This window comes from Ranitomeya imitator, chromosome 2, assembly GCF_032444005.1.
Source record: "Ranitomeya imitator isolate aRanImi1 chromosome 2, aRanImi1.pri, whole genome shotgun sequence".
Lineage (NCBI taxonomy): Eukaryota > Metazoa > Chordata > Amphibia > Anura > Dendrobatidae > Ranitomeya > Ranitomeya imitator.
Genome location: NC_091283.1, coordinates 220423094 through 220441468, shown reverse-complemented (window position 1 = coordinate 220441468; position 18375 = coordinate 220423094). Strand labels below are relative to the sequence as shown.

General features: G+C 46.8%; 1 protein-coding gene across 1 annotated transcript in view; it reads right to left on the bottom strand.

Annotated features, from left to right (window-relative positions):
- The window catches only part of FRMPD3 (FERM and PDZ domain containing 3), a 427262-nt gene that overhangs the window by 251206 nt on the left and 157681 nt on the right, over window positions 1-18375 (bottom strand). The window contains exon 2 of the mRNA XM_069748624.1: window positions 14026-14112. The gene's annotated coding sequence lies outside the window, so the exon portion shown is untranslated. The remainder of the gene's footprint in view (window positions 1-14025; window positions 14113-18375) is intronic.

The window sequence follows — 18375 nt, the reverse complement described above, 5'->3', positions numbered from 1 at the left end:
CTGTATGATGGCCACATAGTGCTCCATACTGTATAATGCCACAGATGATGCTCCATACTGTATAATGGCCAGACATGATGCTCCATACTGTATAATGGCCACATAGTGCTCCATACTGTATAATGCCACAGATGATGCTCCATACTGTATAGTAGCCACACATGATGCTCCATACTGTATAATGGCCAGACATGATGCTCCATACTGTATGATGGCCACATAGTGCTCCATACTGTATAATGCCACAGATGATGCTCCATACTGTATAATGGCCACACATGATGCTCCATACTGTATAATGGCCACACATGATGCTCCATACTGTATAATGGCCACATAGTGCTCCATACTGTATAATGCCACAGATGATGCTCCATACTGTATAGTAGCCACACATGATGCTCCATACTGTATAATGGCCAGACATGATGCTCCACACTGTATGATGGCCACATAGTGCTCCATACTGTATAATGCCACAGATGATGCTCCATACTGTATAATGGCCACACATGATGCTCCATACTGTATAATGGCCACACATGATGCTCCATACTGTATAATGGCCCCACATTATGCTCCATACTGTATGATGGCCCCACATGATACTGCGTACAGTATAATGGCCACAAATAGTTACTCCTACACACGCGGCTCCGCTCTGTACACCTTGCATACACGGCTCCGCTCCGTACACCTCATACACACACAGTTCCGCTCCGTACACCTCATACACACGGCTCCGCTTCGTACACCTCATACACACACGGCTCAGCTCCGTTCGCCTCACACACACTGCTACGCTCCATATGCCTCACACACACACACACGGCTCCGCTCTATATGCCTCACACACACACACACACAACTCCGCTCCGTATGCCTCATACACACACATGGCTCCGCTCCGTACACCTCATACACACACACACGGCTCCACTCCGTACGCTCGTACACACACACGGCTCCGCTCCGTACGCCTCATACACACATGGCTCCGCTCCGTACGCCTCATACACACACACGGCTTCGCTCCGTACGCCTCATACACACACACGGCTCTGCTCCGTACACCTCATACACACACGGCTCCGCTCCGTACACCTCATACACACACACGGCTCTGCTCTGTACACCTCATACACACACACACGGCTCCGCTCCGTACACCTCGTACACACACACACAGCTCTGCTACATCCACACTGTAAACAACTCCTGACCCCACACATAAGCTTACCGTCTAGCACCATGACAGCAAAGCAGAGTCCTGCAATACACGGAGGCCCTTGATCATGTGACTCCTGACTCCTCCCCTCCTGTGACCTTGACCTCATCGCAGGTCCTGAGCAAGCTTCAGTGACTCACTGTGACTGAGAGGCCCTCCCGCTCCCTGTCCAGCGTCTGCTACCCGTCACCTCACCGCAGACCGCAGCAGTGACAGCCGGCTGGACAGCAGCATGATATATGCTAGCAGGTGAGGAGGGGGGCCCGTTTAACTGTCATACCACATGTGTGCAGCAGAGCGGGCCCCCCTGCTCCTCCTGTTAGCAGAAATACTACCGCTGGCAGTCATTCACATTCATTGCTTTGTATGCCCGTCGGGGGCCCACTCACGCTCTGGGCCCCTGTGCGGTTGCACAGGTTGAACAGGCGGTATGTCCGCCCATGTATACCAGGATAGGGGACATATATACCAGTATGGAGGACATCTATAATATAACGCTGGGAGCGTCACTCTGTCCGAAGCCTCTATAGACTGCGCAAGCGCAAGCGCCGGCGCAGTCTGGGCCTCACAGAGCGACGCTCCCGGGAGATCGCGGTATGCGTAAGCACTGAACGCATACCGCGATCTCCACCGGAGAGTCAGGGACCGCCAGGAGGGAGGGTAAGTATACTCACCTTTCCCGGTTCCAGCGCTGCTTGCGGCTCCGGCTCCTCTGCTCCCGGCTCCGGAGGGCGCGGACTGCACAGGCGCCGATTCCTGCTGCCGGAATCGGCGCCTGCGCAGTCCGCGCTTTCCGGCACCATTTTCTTGAAGACACACTCCGGCTCCACTGCAGGTGTGTCTTCAAGAAAATGGCGCCGGAAAGCGCGGACTGCGCAGGCGCCGATTCCTGCCGCCGGAATCGGCGCCTGCGCAGTCCCCGCTTTCCGGCGCCATTTTCTTGAAGACATACCTGCAGTGGAGCCGGACGATAGGTGAGTATGGTATTTTTTTTTTTTTTATATGGCAGCAGCATTCGGGGGCATACACACTGGAGCGGGGGGCATATAATACAATGGTGGCGCAGGATGGGAGCAGCACATGACAGAACGGGCGCAGGATGGCCGCAGCACATGACAGAACGGGCGCAGGATGGCAGCAGCACATGACAGAACGGGCGCAGGATGGCAGCAGCACATGACAGAACGGGCGCAGGATGGCAGCAGCACATGACAGAACGGGCGCAGGATGGCAGCAGCACATGACAGAACGGGCGCAGGATGGCAGCAGCACATGACAGAACGGGCGCAGGATGGCAGCAGCACATGTCAGAACGGGCGCAGGATGGCCGCAGCACATGACAGAACGGGCGCAGGATGGCAGCAGCACATGACAGAACGGGCGCAGGATGGCCGCAACACATGACAGAACGGGCGCAGGATGGCAGCAGCACATGACAGAACGGGCGCAGGATGGCCGCAGCACATGACAGAACGGGCGAAGGATGGCAGCAGCACATGACAGAACGGGCGAAGGATGGCAGCAGCACATGACAGAACGGGCGCAGGATGGCAGCAGCACATGACAGAACGGGCGCAGGATGGCAGCAGCACATGACAGAACGGGCGCAGGATGGCAGCAGCACATGACAGAACGGGCGCAGGATGGCAGCAGCACATGACAGAACGGACGCAGGATGGCAGCAGCACATGACAGAACGGGGACGCAGGATGGGAGCAGCAAATGACAGAACGGGGACGCAGGATGGGAGCAGCAAATGACAGAACGGGCGCAGGATGGGAGCAGCAAATGACAGGATGGGAGCAGCAAATGACAGAATGGAGGCGCAGGATGGGAGCAGCACATGACAGAACGGGGGCGCAGGATGGGAGCAGCACATGACAGGATGGGGGCGCAGGATGGAGCAGCACATACCAGGATAGAGACCATATACCAATATAAATGCTCGCCACCCGGGCGTAGAATGGGTTCAATAGCTAGTACTGTATATACCAGGATGAGGACATATATACCAGGATGGGAGACATATATACCAAGATGGGGGACATATATACCAGGATGGGGGACATATATACCAGGATGGGAGACATATATACCAGGATGGGGGCTTATATACCAGGATGGGGGACAAGTATACCAGGATGGGAGACATATATACCAGGATGGGCGACATATATACCAGGATGGGTGACATATATACCAGGATGGGGGACATATATACCAGGATAGGGGACATATATAACAGGATGGGGGAAATATAAACAAGGATAGGGGACATATATACCAGGATAGGGGACATATATACCAGGATGGGGGACATATATTCCAGGATGGGTGACATATATACCAGGATGGGCGACATATATACCAGGATGGGGGACATATATACCAGGATAGGGACATATATAACAGGATGGGGGACATATATATCAGGATGGGGGACATATATACCAGGATGGGGGACATATATACCATTATGGGGGTCATATATACCAGGATGGGTGACATATATACCATTATGGGGGACATATATACCAGGATGGGTGACATATATACCAGGATGGGGACATAAATACCAGGATGGGTGACATATATACCAGTATGGGGGACATATATACCAGGATAGGGGACATATATACCAGGATGGGGGGCATTGTTGTGAATTCTGTTATCGAACTCCCTCCTGTGGTCATGAATGGTACTTCGGCGAGTTCTGTCCATGGACTCCCTCTGGTGGCTGTGAGTGGAGCTGCTGCTTCTGAGGTTCCTTCCACAGGTGACGTAGGTTATTCTTTGGCTGGCTGCTCTATTTAACTGCACTCAGATCATTACTCCATGCCAGCTGTCAATGTTCTTGTACTGGTTCAGTTCGCTCTTGGATCTTTCTGGTGACCTGTCTACTCCAGCAGAAGCTAAGTCCCTGCTAGTCTGTTTAGTAAGTCTGGCCTCCCTTTGCTGAAACCTGTTTCATTTCTGTGTTTGTGACTTTCATCTTAACTCACAGTCAATATATGTGGGGGGCTGCCTTTTCCTTTGGGGAATTTCTCTGAGGCAAGGTAGGCTTTATTTTCTATCTTTAGGGCTAGTTAGCTCTTAGGCTGTGAAGAGGCGTCTAGGTTGTGTTAGGTACGCTCCACGGCTATTTCTAGTTGTGTGATAGGATTAGGGGTTGCGGTCAGCAGAGCTCTACTTCCCAGAGCTTGTCCTGTGTGAGTTTAACCATCAGGTCGTTCCGGGGTGCTCCTAACCACCAGGTCCATAACAGTACAGCTGGCCCAAAGTATTAATGCATCTCAATAGAGGGATAAGAGAAGTTCTGAGACCATTTTTTTTTCTCTGCAGTGTTTTTTGTCTTTCTTTTCCCCTTAACCTCTGGGTGGTTCAGGACACAGGTGTAGATATGGACATACAAGGTATGTCCTCTTGTGTGGATCATCTCACTGCAAGGGTACAAAGCATTCAAGATTTTGTGGTTCAGAGTCCGATGTTAGAGCCTAGAATTCCAATTCCTGATTTGTTTTCTGGAGATAGATCTAAGTTCCTGAATTTAAAAAATAATTTTAAACTGTTTCTAGCTTTGAAACCCCGCTCCTCTGGTGACCCTGTTCAACAAGTAAAAATCATTATTTCTTTGTTGCGTGGTGACCCTCAAGACTGTGAATTTTCCCTTGCGCCAGGAGATCCTGCATTGCGTGATGTAGATGCGTTTTTTCTGGCGCTTGGATTGCTTTATGATGAACCAAATTCAGTGGATCAGGCAGAGAAAATCTTGCTGGCTTTGTGTCAGGGTCAGGATGAAGCGGAGGTGTACTGTCAGAAGTTTAGAAAGTGGTCTGTGCTTACTCAGTGGAATGAGTGTGCCCTGGCGGCAATTTTCAGAAAGGGTCTTTCTGAAGCCCTTAAGGATGTCATGGTGGGATTTCCCATGCCTGCTGGTCTGAATGAGTCTATGTCCTTGGCCATTCAGATCGATCGGCGCTTGCGTGAGCGCAAAGCTGTGCACCATTTGGCGGTATTCTTTGAGCATAGGCCTGAGCCTATGCAATGTGATAGGACTTTGACCAGAGCTGAACGGCAAGAACACAGACGTCGGAATTGGCTGTGTTTTTACTGTGGTGAATCCACTCATGCTATCTCCGATTGTCCTAAGCGCACTAAGCGGTTCGCTAGGTCTGCCACCATTGGTACGGTACAGTCGAAATTTCTTTTGTCCGTTACTCTGATTTGCTCTCTGTCGTCCTATTCTGTTATGGCATTTGTGGATTCAGGCGCTGCCCTGAATTTGATGGACTTGGAGTTTGCCAGGCGCTGTGGTTTTTTCTTGGAGCCCTTGCAGTATCCTATTCCATTGAGAGGAATTGATGCTACGCCTTTGGCCAAGAATAAGCCTCAGTACTGGACTCAATTGACCATGTGCATGGCTCCTGCACATCAGGAGGATATTCGCTTTTTGGTGTTGCATAATCTGCATGATGTGGTCATTTTGGGGTTGCCATGGCTACAGGTCCATAATCCAGTATTGGATTGGAAATCTATGTCTGTGTCCGGCTGGGGTTGTCAGGGGGTACATGGTGATGTTCCATTGCTGTCAATTTCCCCTTCCACTCCTTCTGAAGTCCCTGAGTTTTTGTCAGATTACCGGGATGTATTTGAAGAGCCCAAATCCGGTGCCTTACCTCCTCATAGGGATTGCGATTGTGCTATTAATTTGATTCCTGGTAGTAAGTTTCCTAAGGGCCGACTGTTTAATTTATCTGTGCCAGAGCACGCCGCTATGCGGAGTTATATAAAGGAATCCTTGGAGAAAGGTCATATTCGCCCGTCGTCATCACCGTTGGGAGCAGGGTTCTTTTTTGTGGCCAAGAAGGATAGCTCTTTGAGACCTTGTATTGATTACCGCCTTCTTAATAAGATCACAGTCAAATTTCAGTACCCTTTGCCGCTGCTGTCTGATTTGTTTGCTCGGATTAAGGGGGCTAGTTGGTTCACCAAGATAGATCTTCGAGGGGCGTATAATCTTGTGCGAATTAAACAGGGCGATGAATGGAAAACAGCATTTAATACGCCCGAGGGCCATTTTGAGCACCTGGTTATGCCATTCGGGCTTTCTAATGCTCCATCTGTGTTTCAGTCCTTTATGCATGACATCTTTCGAGAGTACCTGGATAGATTCATGATTGTATATTTGGATTATATTTTGGTCTTTTCGGATGATTGGGAGTCTCATGTGAAGCAGGTCAGAATGGTGTTCCAGGTCCTTCGTGCGAATTCCTTGTTTGTGAAGGGGTCGAAATGTCTCTTTGGGGTTCAGAAGGTTTCATTTTTGGGTTTCATTTTTTCCCCTTCTACTATCGAGATGGACCCTGTTAAAGTTCAGGCCATTTATGATTGGACTCAGCCGACATCTGTGAAGAGCCTGAAGAAGTTCCTGGGCTTTGCTAGTTTTTACCGTCGCTTCATCGCTAATTTTTATAGTGTTGCTAAACCGTTGACTGATTTGACCAAGAAAGGTGCTGATGTGGTCAATTGGTCCTCTGCGGCTGTAGAGGCTTTTCAGGAGTTGAAGCGTCATTTTTCTTCTGCCCCTGTGTTGTGCCAGCCAGATGTTTCGCTCCCGTTTCAGGTCGAGGTTGATGCTTCTGAGATTGGAGCAGGGGCTGTTTTGTCGCAAAGAAGTTCTGATGGCTCGGTGATGAAACCATGTGCCTTCTTTTCTAGAAAATTCTCGCCTGCTGAGCGCAATTATGATGTTGGCAATCGAGAGTTGTTGGCCATGAAGTGGGCATTCGAGGTGTGGCGACATTGGCTTGAAGGAGCCAAGCATCGCGTGGTGGCCTTGACGGATCACAAGAATTTGACTTATCTCGAGTCTGCCAAATGGTTGAATCCTAGACAGGCTCGATGGTCGCTGTTTTTCTCCCGTTTTGATTTTGTGGTTTCGTACCTTCCGGGCTCTAAGAATGTGAAGGCTGATGCCCTGTCAAGGAGTTTTGTGCCTGACTCTCCGGGTGTTCCTGAGCCGGCGGGTATTCTTAAAGAGGGGGTAATTTTGTCTGCCATCTCCCCTGATTTGCGGCACGTGCTGCAGAAGTTTCAGGCTGATAGACCTGACCGTTGTCCAGCGGAGAAACTGTTTGTCCCTGATAGATGGACTAGTAGAGTTATCTCTGAGGTTCATTGTTCGGTGTTGGCGGGTCATCCGGGAATCTTTGGTACCAGAGATTTGGTGGCTAGATCCTTTTGGTGGCCTTCTTTGTCACGGGATGTGCGTTCTTTTGTGCAGTCCTGTGGGACTTGTGCTCGGGCTAAGCCCTGCTGTTCTCGTGCCAGTGGGTTGCTTTTGCCCTTGTCGGTCCCGAAGAGGCCCTGGACGCATATTTCCATGGATTTTATTTCAGATCTCCCTGTCTCTCAAAGGATGTCGGTCATTTGGGTGGTTTGTGATCGCTTCTCTAAGATGGTCCATTTGGTACCCTTGTCTAAATTGCCTTCCTCCTCTGATTTGGTGCCATTGTTTTTCCAGCATGTGGTTTGTTTGCATGGCATTCCAGAGAACATCGTCTCGGACAGAGGTTCCCAGTTTGTTTCGAGGTTTTGGCGGTCCTTTTGTGCTAAGATGGGCATTGATTTGTCTTTTTCTTCGGCTTTTCATCCTCAGACAAATGGCCAAACCGAACGAACTAATCAGACTTTGGAAACATATCTGAGATGCTTTGTTTCTGCTGATCAGGATGATTGGGTGTCCTTCTTGCCTTTGGCTGAATTCGTCCTTAATAATCGGGCCAGCTCGGCTACTTTGGTTTCGCCTTTTTTCTGTAATTCTGGTTTCCATCCTCGTTTCTCTTCAGGGCAGGTTGAACCTTCGGACTGTCCTGGTGTGGATACGGTGGTGGACAGGTTGCAGCAGATTTGTACTCATGTGGTGGACAATTTGACATTGTCCCAGGAGAAGGCTCAACGTTTCGCTAACCGCCGGCGCTGTGTTGGTCCCCGACTTCGTGTTGGGGATTTGGTTTGGTTGTCATCTCGTCATGTTCCTATGAAGGTTTCCTCTCCTAAGTTTAAGCCTCATTTCATTGGTCCGTATAAGATTTCTGAAGTTCTCAATCCAGTGTCATTTCGTTTGGCCCTTCCAGCTTCTTTTGCCATCCATAATGTGTTCCATAGGTCGTTATTGCGGAGATACGTGGCGCCTATGGTTCCCTCCGTTGATCCTCCTGCCCCGGTGTTGGTCGAGGGGGAGTTGGAGTATGTGGTGGAGAAGATTTTGGATTCTCGTATTTCGAGACGGAAACTCCAGTACCTGGTCAAGTGGAAGGGTTATGGTCAGGAAGATAATTCCTGGGTTTATGCCTCTGATGTTCATGCTGCCGATCTAGTTCGTGCCTTTCATTTGGCTCGTCCTGATCGGCCTGGGGGCTCTGGTGAGGGTTCGGTGACCCCTCCTCAAGGGGGGGGGGTACTGTTGTGAATTCTGTTATCGATCTCCCTCCTGTGGTCATGAATGGTACTTCGGCGAGTTCTGTTCATGGACTCCCTCTGGTGGCTGTGAGTGGAGCTGCTGCTTCTGAGGTTCCTTCCACAGGTGACGTAGGTTATTCTTTGGCTGGCTGCTCTATTTAACTCCACTCAGATCGTTACTCCATGCCAGCTGTCAATGTTCTTGTACTGGTTCAGTTCGCTCTTGGATCTTTCTGGTGGCCTGTCTACTCGAGCAGAAGCTAAGTCCCTGCTAGTTAATTATTTGTTCATTGTTTCCTTGTCCAGCTGGCTATCATGATTTTTCCTTGCTAGCAGAGTGGCACCTCCGCACCGTGAGTCGGTGCGGACGTCTTTTTGCACACTCTGCGTGGTCTTTTTGTAGTTTTTTGTGCTGACCGCAAAGATACCTTTCCTTTCCTCAGTCTGTTTAGTAAGTCTGGCCTCCCTTTGCTGAAACCTGTTTCATTTCTGTGTTTGTGACTTTCATCTTAACTCACAGTCAATATATGTGGGGGGCTGCCTTTTCCTTTGGGGAATTTCTCTGAGGCAAGGTAGGCTTTATTTTCTATCTTTAGGGCTAGTTAGCTCTTAGGCTGTGAAGAGGCGTCTAGGTCGTGTTAGGCACGCTCTACGGCTATTTCTAGTTGTGTGATAGGATTAGGGGTTGCGGTCAGCAGAGCTCCCACTTCCCAGAGCTTGTCCTGTGTGAGTTTAACCATCAGGTCGTTCCGGGTGCTCCTAACCACCAGGTCCATAACAGGACATATATACCAGGATGGGTGACATATATACCAGGATGGGGGACATATATACCAGGATGGGGGACATATATACCAGGATGAGTGACATATATACCAAGATAGGGGACATATATACCAGGATGGGCGACATATATACCAGGATGCGTGACATATATACCAGGATGGGGGACATATATACCAGGATGGGGACATATATACCAGGATAGGGGACATATATAACAGGATGGGGGACATATAAACCAGGATGGGTGACATATATACCAGGATGGGGGACATATATACCAGGATAGGGGACATATATACCAGGATGGGGGACATATATACCAGGATGGGTGACATATATACCAGGATGGGGATATATATACCAGGATGTGGATATATATACCAGGATGGGGGACATATATACCAGGATGGGTGACATATATACCAGGATGGGGGACAAATATACCAGGATAGGGGACATATATACCAGGACGGAGGATATATATATGAGGATGGAGGACATATATACTAGGATGGGGGATATATATACTGGTATGGAGGACATATATACCAGGATGGGGGACATATATACCAGGAAGGGGGACATATATAGCAGGATGGGAAAATATATACCAGGATGGGTGACATATATACCAGGATGGAGGACAAATATACCAGGATAAGGGACATATATACCAGGATGGGGAACATATATACCAGGATGGGGGACATATATACCAGGATGGGGGATATATATACCAGGATGGGTGACATATATACCAGGATGGGTGACATGTATACCAGGATGGGGATATATATACCAGGATGTGGATATATATACCAGGATGGGGGACATATATACCAGGATGGGTGACATATATACCAGGATGGTGGACAAATATACCAGGATAGGGGACATATATACCAGGACGGAGGATATATATATGAGGATGGAGGACATATATACTAGGATGCGGGATATATATACTGGTATGGAGGACATATATACCAGGGTGGGGGACATATATACCAGGATGGGGGACATATATACCAGGATGGGTGACATATATACCAGGATGGGTGACATATATACCAGGATGGGGGACAAATATACCAGGATGGTGGACAAATATACCAGGATGGGGGACATATATACCAGGATGGGTGACATATATACCAGGACGGGGGACATATATACCAGGGTAGGGGACAAATATACCAGGATGGGGGACATATATACCAGGATGGGTGACATATATACCAGGATAGGGGATATATATACCAGGATGGGCAACATATATACCAGGATGGGGGACATATATACCAGGACGGAGGATATATATACGAGGATGGAGGACATATATACTAGGATGGGGGATATATATACTGGTATGGAGGACATATATACCAGGATGAGGACATATATACCAGGATGGGGGACATATGTACCAGAATGGGAAAATATATACCAGGATAGAGGACATATATTCCAGGATGGGGGACATATATACCAGGATGGGGGACATATATACCAGGATGGGTGACATATATACCAGGATGGGTGACATATATACCAGGATGGGGGACATATATACCAGGATGGGGAACATGTATAACAGGATGGGGAACATATATACCAGGACGGGGGATATATATACCAGGATGGGTGACATATATACCAGGATGGGGGACAAATATACCAGGATAGGGGACATATATACCAGGATGGAGGCTATATATACTAGGGTGGGGGATACATATACTGGTATGGAGGACATATATACCAGGATGGGGGATACATATACTGGTATGGAGAAAATATATACCAGGATGGGGGATATATATACCAGGATATGGGACATATATACCAGGATGGGTGACATATATACCAGGATGGGGGACATATATACCAGGATGGGGGAAATATATACCAGGATCGGGGACATATATACTAGGATGGAGGACATATATACCATTATGGGGGACATATATACCATGGTGGGGACATATATACCAGGATGGGGACATATATACTAGGATGGGGACATATACACCAGGATGCGGGACATATATACCAGGATGGGGGACATATATACTAGGATGGGGGACATATATTCCAGGACTAGATTGTGGCCCAATTCTAACGCATCGGGTATACTAGAATATGCATGTCCCCGTAGTATATGGACAATGATGATTCCAGAATTCGCGGCAGATTGTGCCCGTCGCTGATTGGTCGAGGCAACCTTCATGACATCATCGTCGCCATGGCAACCATTATGACATCTACGTCGATACTGTGCCCGTCGCTGAATCAGAAACGTGGGATTTCTACGTCCTTTATGACATCATCGTCGCTGTGCCCGTTGCTGATTGGTCGAGGCCTGTCGGCCTCGACCAATCAGAGACGCGGGATTTCCAGGACAGACAGACAGACGGAAAAACCGTTAGACAATTATATATATAGATGGGGACATATATACTAGGATGGAGGACATATATACCATTATGGGGGACATATATACCATGGTGGGGACATATATACCAGGATGGGGACATATATACTAGGATGGGGACATATACACCAGGATGAGGGACATATATACTAGGATGGGGACATATACACCAGGATGGGGGACATATATTCCAGGATGGGGGACATATATACCAGGATAGGGTCATATACACCAGGATGGGGGACATATGCAGCGCGCCAGAGATCTGGTCGTTGCAGTATGACACTCTGCCGATAAGGGGAGTGATGGTACATCTGATGGCACTAAAGGAGTTCTGACCAGGTATCACAAACACACATGACACTTCACACTCCGGCCACCAGGGGGAGTGGTTCTATCTAGTAGGCCACTTTTCACACTCTGGTAAAACTGGGGGTTGGACAGGAAGTTAGACAGAAAGAGCTCGGGAGAGTTCGAGAGAGGACCTGTCAGGGGTGGGATCCTGACAGCAGTCTAGAAAGAGAACAGATCGTTACGGAGCCGCGCCTGCACTACCTTGCAGCGGTATTCTAAGAAAGGACACGAAGCAAAGTTGATTGTGGAGAAGTGATAAGCGGGATCACAGTGTAAAGGAGATAGAGCCAGTAGGAGTCGTGCCGTGAGACTGAGGCAACATCCTTCTGAAGCGCATAGCGGTGGCCGGAGCACCGAGAAAGTAAGAGACTTTACGCATTACTTCAACACGGCAGGACAGTTAATTATAGGTTGGCTGTCTCACCTAAATCACCTAAGCAGAAAAGGGAGGCAACTGTGGGAGAGGGGCGTCTCTAGGGTCCCAGAATAACTCCAGGCTTACCCGTCATACGGGTGTGTCCTAACTATATCATCTGGGGGACGAAGAGAGAGAGAAAGAACAACGAACACAGACACAATAGTTGTGAGGACTATCCCGTGGTGCTCAGCAGGGAAGGACTACAACACACAGGTGCTAGTGGGTAGGCACTGATTTCCACCTGCAAAGGGAACTCTGGATGTGCCTTCGGACCGGCCGGTCTCAGATAGCCCTGTTAAGCGTGCTCTGGATTGCAGATCCCAAAGCCTTTAGTAAAGAGGTAAAGAGACTGCAACCCTGTGTCCTTGTTATTCATCGCGCCTCGCACCACGCATCACACCATCACCTTTCATTGGGCGCCCCTTAGCAGGGTCACGGACCAGGTCTAGCCACCGTGACGACCCCAATTCAGAGACTGAGGGGCCCAGTACCGAAAGCTCGTGGCCCTGTGTCTGGGGGCGTTCCACATATATACCAGGATTTGGATATATATACCAGGATGAGGGACATATATAATAGGATGGGGGACATATATACCATTATGGGGGACATATATACCAGGATGGAGGACATGTGTAACTGGAAGGGGCCCAGGATGGTGGACATTAATATATAATGAAGGGGGAGGGGCAATACTTCTGTACTTATAGGATGTAGAATGCTACACGCTTTCACACATCTGACCAACATGAAGAGGGAGGCCCAGTGCAAGTTTTGGTCCATATCGGGGCCCATTGGACTCTAGTTATGCCACTGGTTGTATCGGCTGAATAGGATGTTTATGGGTTCATTTAACATACTGCATGATGGACTCATAGACAATATTAAGCCCTCACTCAGCTCTTTCACTGCAAGCAAACAGTGTGTACTTCAGAGCAGTATTTTGTGTGATCAGTGGAGGTCTACAGACTGGATCCCCACCAATCAGCATCTACTTGCAGTGTCTATAATAATTAAAACAAATTGCATAATGATAGTTACACTTTAAAATAGCGAAATGTTATTTTTATAGACTCCGCTTCTTGGTAAGTATAAAATACAATTATAGCAGGAACGTCATACATTTTTTATTGGCGGGAGAATCTTTCTAGTAGACCGAAATGTCATCTATGTAACACATCCAACTTTCTTTCTCATTGCCCCATAAAACAATCCAAAAAAATAGCACAGCATCCTCCAATTCGGCAATTATCCCTTGTATTTGTAAGTAAAATCTACTGATAAACAACATTCCTGTTCATTCCTGTTCAGCATAAAATGTATTATAAGAAAAATAAGTCTTACTTTTCATGCGGCAACTTTTGTCTTGATCCATGATCTCCAAGATCCATGTAAAGAAATCATCCTGTTCCTCAGACGGGAAACTGAGATCTGCAAAAATGGTACGATTATTCATCTATCTACTGTACCTTCCAAAAAGTATTTTGTGACAAGATAATTCAACCTTTTTTTTGTACTGGAGAAATTCCTAATATTGTTTGGACTCTAAATATAGAAACGCATAGAAGCATTTCTTGGGCGTTGTTGTAAAAAATGATATTTCGAGAAGAGCAATCATTTTGTCTTGAGCGTTGTTGTAAAAAATGATATTTCGAGAAGAGTAATAATTTTGTCACTTGAACAGCAATATAGGCACATAGAGTTCTGCAGAAAAAGAGAACTTTGTAATTTCACCAACAATTTATTTCAGGATAGTATAGCCCGATCATGAAGCAACGGCACAGAAATATATAGAAATGGCAAATTTATCTCTTAAAGTTAAACATTTAACTTCCATAAAACTTCAGTAAATATTTATAAATGATAATAAACTTGATGGATTTTTGCTGGCATAATCAAACGCTTTAATTTTCTGGCTGTAAATAGTTTTGGAAGACATATTCACTAAAATAAATAGATTGGAATAGATACACTGAACATTAAATACGAGAAAATCGTAGAATCCCAATCCCCGGTCCAGGGCAGTGTTCTGTGGCTGTGGATAGAAGCAGCACAAATTTCCTGAGCCCCCAATGCCGTGACCATGAATGGCAGCGCTTCCAAGGACTCACGTCCAAAGATGATATTTCATATTTTTTTATTTGATAAGTTAAAGTAGAGGAGACACAACGCATTTCGGATAAAGTATATATATTGAATATATTGAATTTTATACTAGTAGGATTTGTACTGTGTTTTTGTGACACCTGAAGAAGGATATATACTGTATCCGAAACGCGTTGTATCTCCTCTATTTTAACTTATCAAATAAACAATATGAAATATCATCTTTGGATGTGAGTCTGCCATTCATGGGCCGGATGTGCTTTTCTTGATCTACTCATCCTGTGTGAGCCTGTGTTTGGCTTGGATCCACCCGAGGCGAGCTGCAAGCCGTGTCTACTGAAAAGTATCCCAGAGGGATCTTTGAGGATACACAATCTAAAGCCATATTAGCCTTCTATCAGGTGAGTGCATAAAATTGTACACCCTTTAAAGACTATAATCTTGTGTTTGCGCACTTAGGGCGCCGCGATTTGTCTGTTCTTCTCTCCCAAACGGGGATAGTTGTCCAATGTCGTGACGTCGTTGATATGCCGGTGGCACAGAGGGGCTGCTTTTCTCGCCTGGCTAATTCCAATGTGAGCTTCAGATCCAGCAGCATAAGGACATTTGTGCAGGTCCTGTTTATGACCAGACTGTGGACCTGGGTTGCGCCAAGCGATCTGCTCTTCTTTACTGCACATGTCGTCAATTTTTCAGCCAAACATCTTATAAAATCTTCCAGCCATCAGTTATAGCAAATACAAACTGAAATCCCTTCTCCTGCAACACTCTGATTGCGAAACATTCCAAACATAAACATAAAACATTCCAAAATCTCCTAGCAACAGGAAAAAGGAAAGTTTGGAAAAGGCCACCTAAAGGAGTCTGACTGGTGGTAAACTTAAAGGGAACCTGTCACCCCGAAAATCGCGGGTGAGGTAATCCCACCGGCATCAGGGGCTTATCTGCAGCATTCTGTAATGCTGTAGATAAGCCCCCGATGTTACCTAAAAGAGGAGAAAAAGACGTTATATTATACTCACCCAGGGGCGGTCCCGCTGCTGGTCAGGTCGGATGGGCGTCTCCAGTCTGCTGCAGCGCCTCCTATCTTCTTTCCATGACGTCCTCTTCTGATCTTCAGCCACGGCTCCGGCGCAGGCATACTTTGCTCTGCCCTGTTGAGGGCAGACAAAGTACTGCAGTGCGCAGGCGCCGGGCCTCTGACCTTTCCGGCGCCTGCGCACTGCAGTACTATCCTCTGCCCTCAAGAGGGCAGAGCAAAGTACGCCTGCGCCGGAGCCGTGGCTGAAGATCAGAAGAGGACGTCATGGAAAGATGATAGGAGGCGCCGGAGCGGACCGGAGACGCCCATCCGACCTGACCAGCAGTGGTACCACCCCTGGGTGAGTATAATATAACGTCTTTTTCTCCTCTTTTAGGTAACATTGGGGGCTTATCTACAGCATTACAGAATGCTGCAGATAAGCCCCTGATGCCGGTGGGATTACCACACCCGCGAATTTCGGGGTGACAGGTTCCCTTTAAGGCAACGTCCATATATTTAAAATCGGAAATGCATTTTAGTTGAAGCAATCTCTTTGTCAGGTTCAACGCAAATGTGTCCATGTCTAAAATTACAAATTGGTTTTCAGGCATAAAACAAATAACATAATATGAAATATAAAAACCCAGTCTGGTAAACATGCAAATTACTAGATAATCTTCAATGTTTTCTAGCAGATTAACAATGTCCCAATCTTATAATGTCCGTTCACAAGTCAACTACTTTGGAAACTTCACACAAGAAGACAATTTTTAAAAATAGTTCTACTCATTTAGAGGCATACGGCAGGAGTAAATGAGCAACTACACGAGGCTACTGCAGCAAAGCTGTGTTATACTTTTAGGCCGGGATCACACTAGAGAGCAATACGGACGAGGGAGAGGCGCAAAAACAACGCATTACACTCGGACCAATGATTCTCTATGGGGCAGCTCCCATCAGCCATATATTTCTCGGCCGTATTTTACAGGCTGAGAAAATCGCAGCATGCTGCATTTGTTGGCCTATTCCTAGTAAAATACGCCAATGAAAGTCTATGGAGGCGAGAAAAATACGGATTACACACAGACCAACAGTGTGACTTAGTGTGGTTAGTTATAGCGCCTCACTTCTCTTATTTTCCCATCACGCCTCTCATTTTCCCCATCACATCTTTCATTTTCCCCCTCATGTCTCTCATTTTCTCCCTCACACCTCTAATTTTCCCCCTCACACCTTTTATCTTCCCCCTCACTCCTCTCATTAACCCCTAACACTTGTCATTTCGACATCACATCTGTCATTTTCCGATCACTCCACTATTTTCCCTCACTCCTCTCATTTTGCACTCACATACCTTTTCATTTTCACCTCACACCTCTCATTTTCACCTCAGTATATACATGTCTGTCATCTCCCTTATATATAGTATACACCTATATGTCATCTCCTGTATATAGTATATACATGTATGTCATCTCCCCTGTATATAGTATATACCTGCTGTGTGTCATCTCCCCTGTATATAGTATATACCTGTATATCATCTCCTCCTATATATAGTATATACCTGTATGTCATCTCCTCCTGTATATAGTATATACCTGTGTGTCATCTCCTCTGTATATAGTATATATCTGTGTGTCATCTCCTGTATATAGTATATACCTGTAAGTCATTTCCTCCTATATAAAGCATATACCTGTATGTCATCTCCTCCTGTATATAGTATATACCTGTAGGTCATCTGCTCCTGTATATAGTATATACCTGTGTGTCATCTCCTCCTGTATATAGTATATACCTGTATGTCATCTTCTCCTGTATATAGTATGTACCTGTATGTCATCTCCTCCTCTATATAGTATATATCTGTGTCATCTCTCCTGTATACAGTATATATCTGTGTGTCATCTCCTCCTGTATATAGTATATACCTGTGTGTCATCTCCCCTGTACATAGTATATATCTGTATGTCATCTCCTCCTGTATTAGACCACGTTCACACGTTATTTTGTCAGTATTTTTACCTCAGTATTTGTAAGCTAAATTGGCAGCCTGATAAATCCCCAGCCAACAGGAAGCCCTCCCCCCTGGCAGTATATATTAGCTCACACATACACATAATAGACAGGTCATGTGACTGACAGCTGCCGGATTTCCTATATGGTACATTTGTTGCTCTTGTAGTTTGTCTGCTTATTAATCAGATTTTTATTTTTGAAGGATACTACCAGACTTGTGTGTGTTTTAGGGCGAGTTTCGTGTGTCAAGATGTGTGTGTTGAGTTGCGTGTGGCGACATGCATGTAGCGACTTTTGTGAGATGAATTTTGTGTGACGACATGCGTGTAGCAACTTTTTGTGTGTTGAGTTGCATGTGACAGGTTAGTGTAGCAAGTTGTGTGCAGCAAGTTTTGCACATGGTGAGTTTTGCGGATGGCGAGTTTTATGTGTGGTGCCTTTTGAGTATGTGCAAGTTTTGGGTGAGGCAACTTTTGCATGTGTCGCAACTTTTGTGCATGTGGCAATTTTTCCGCGTGTGCAAGTTTTGCGTGTGGCGAGTT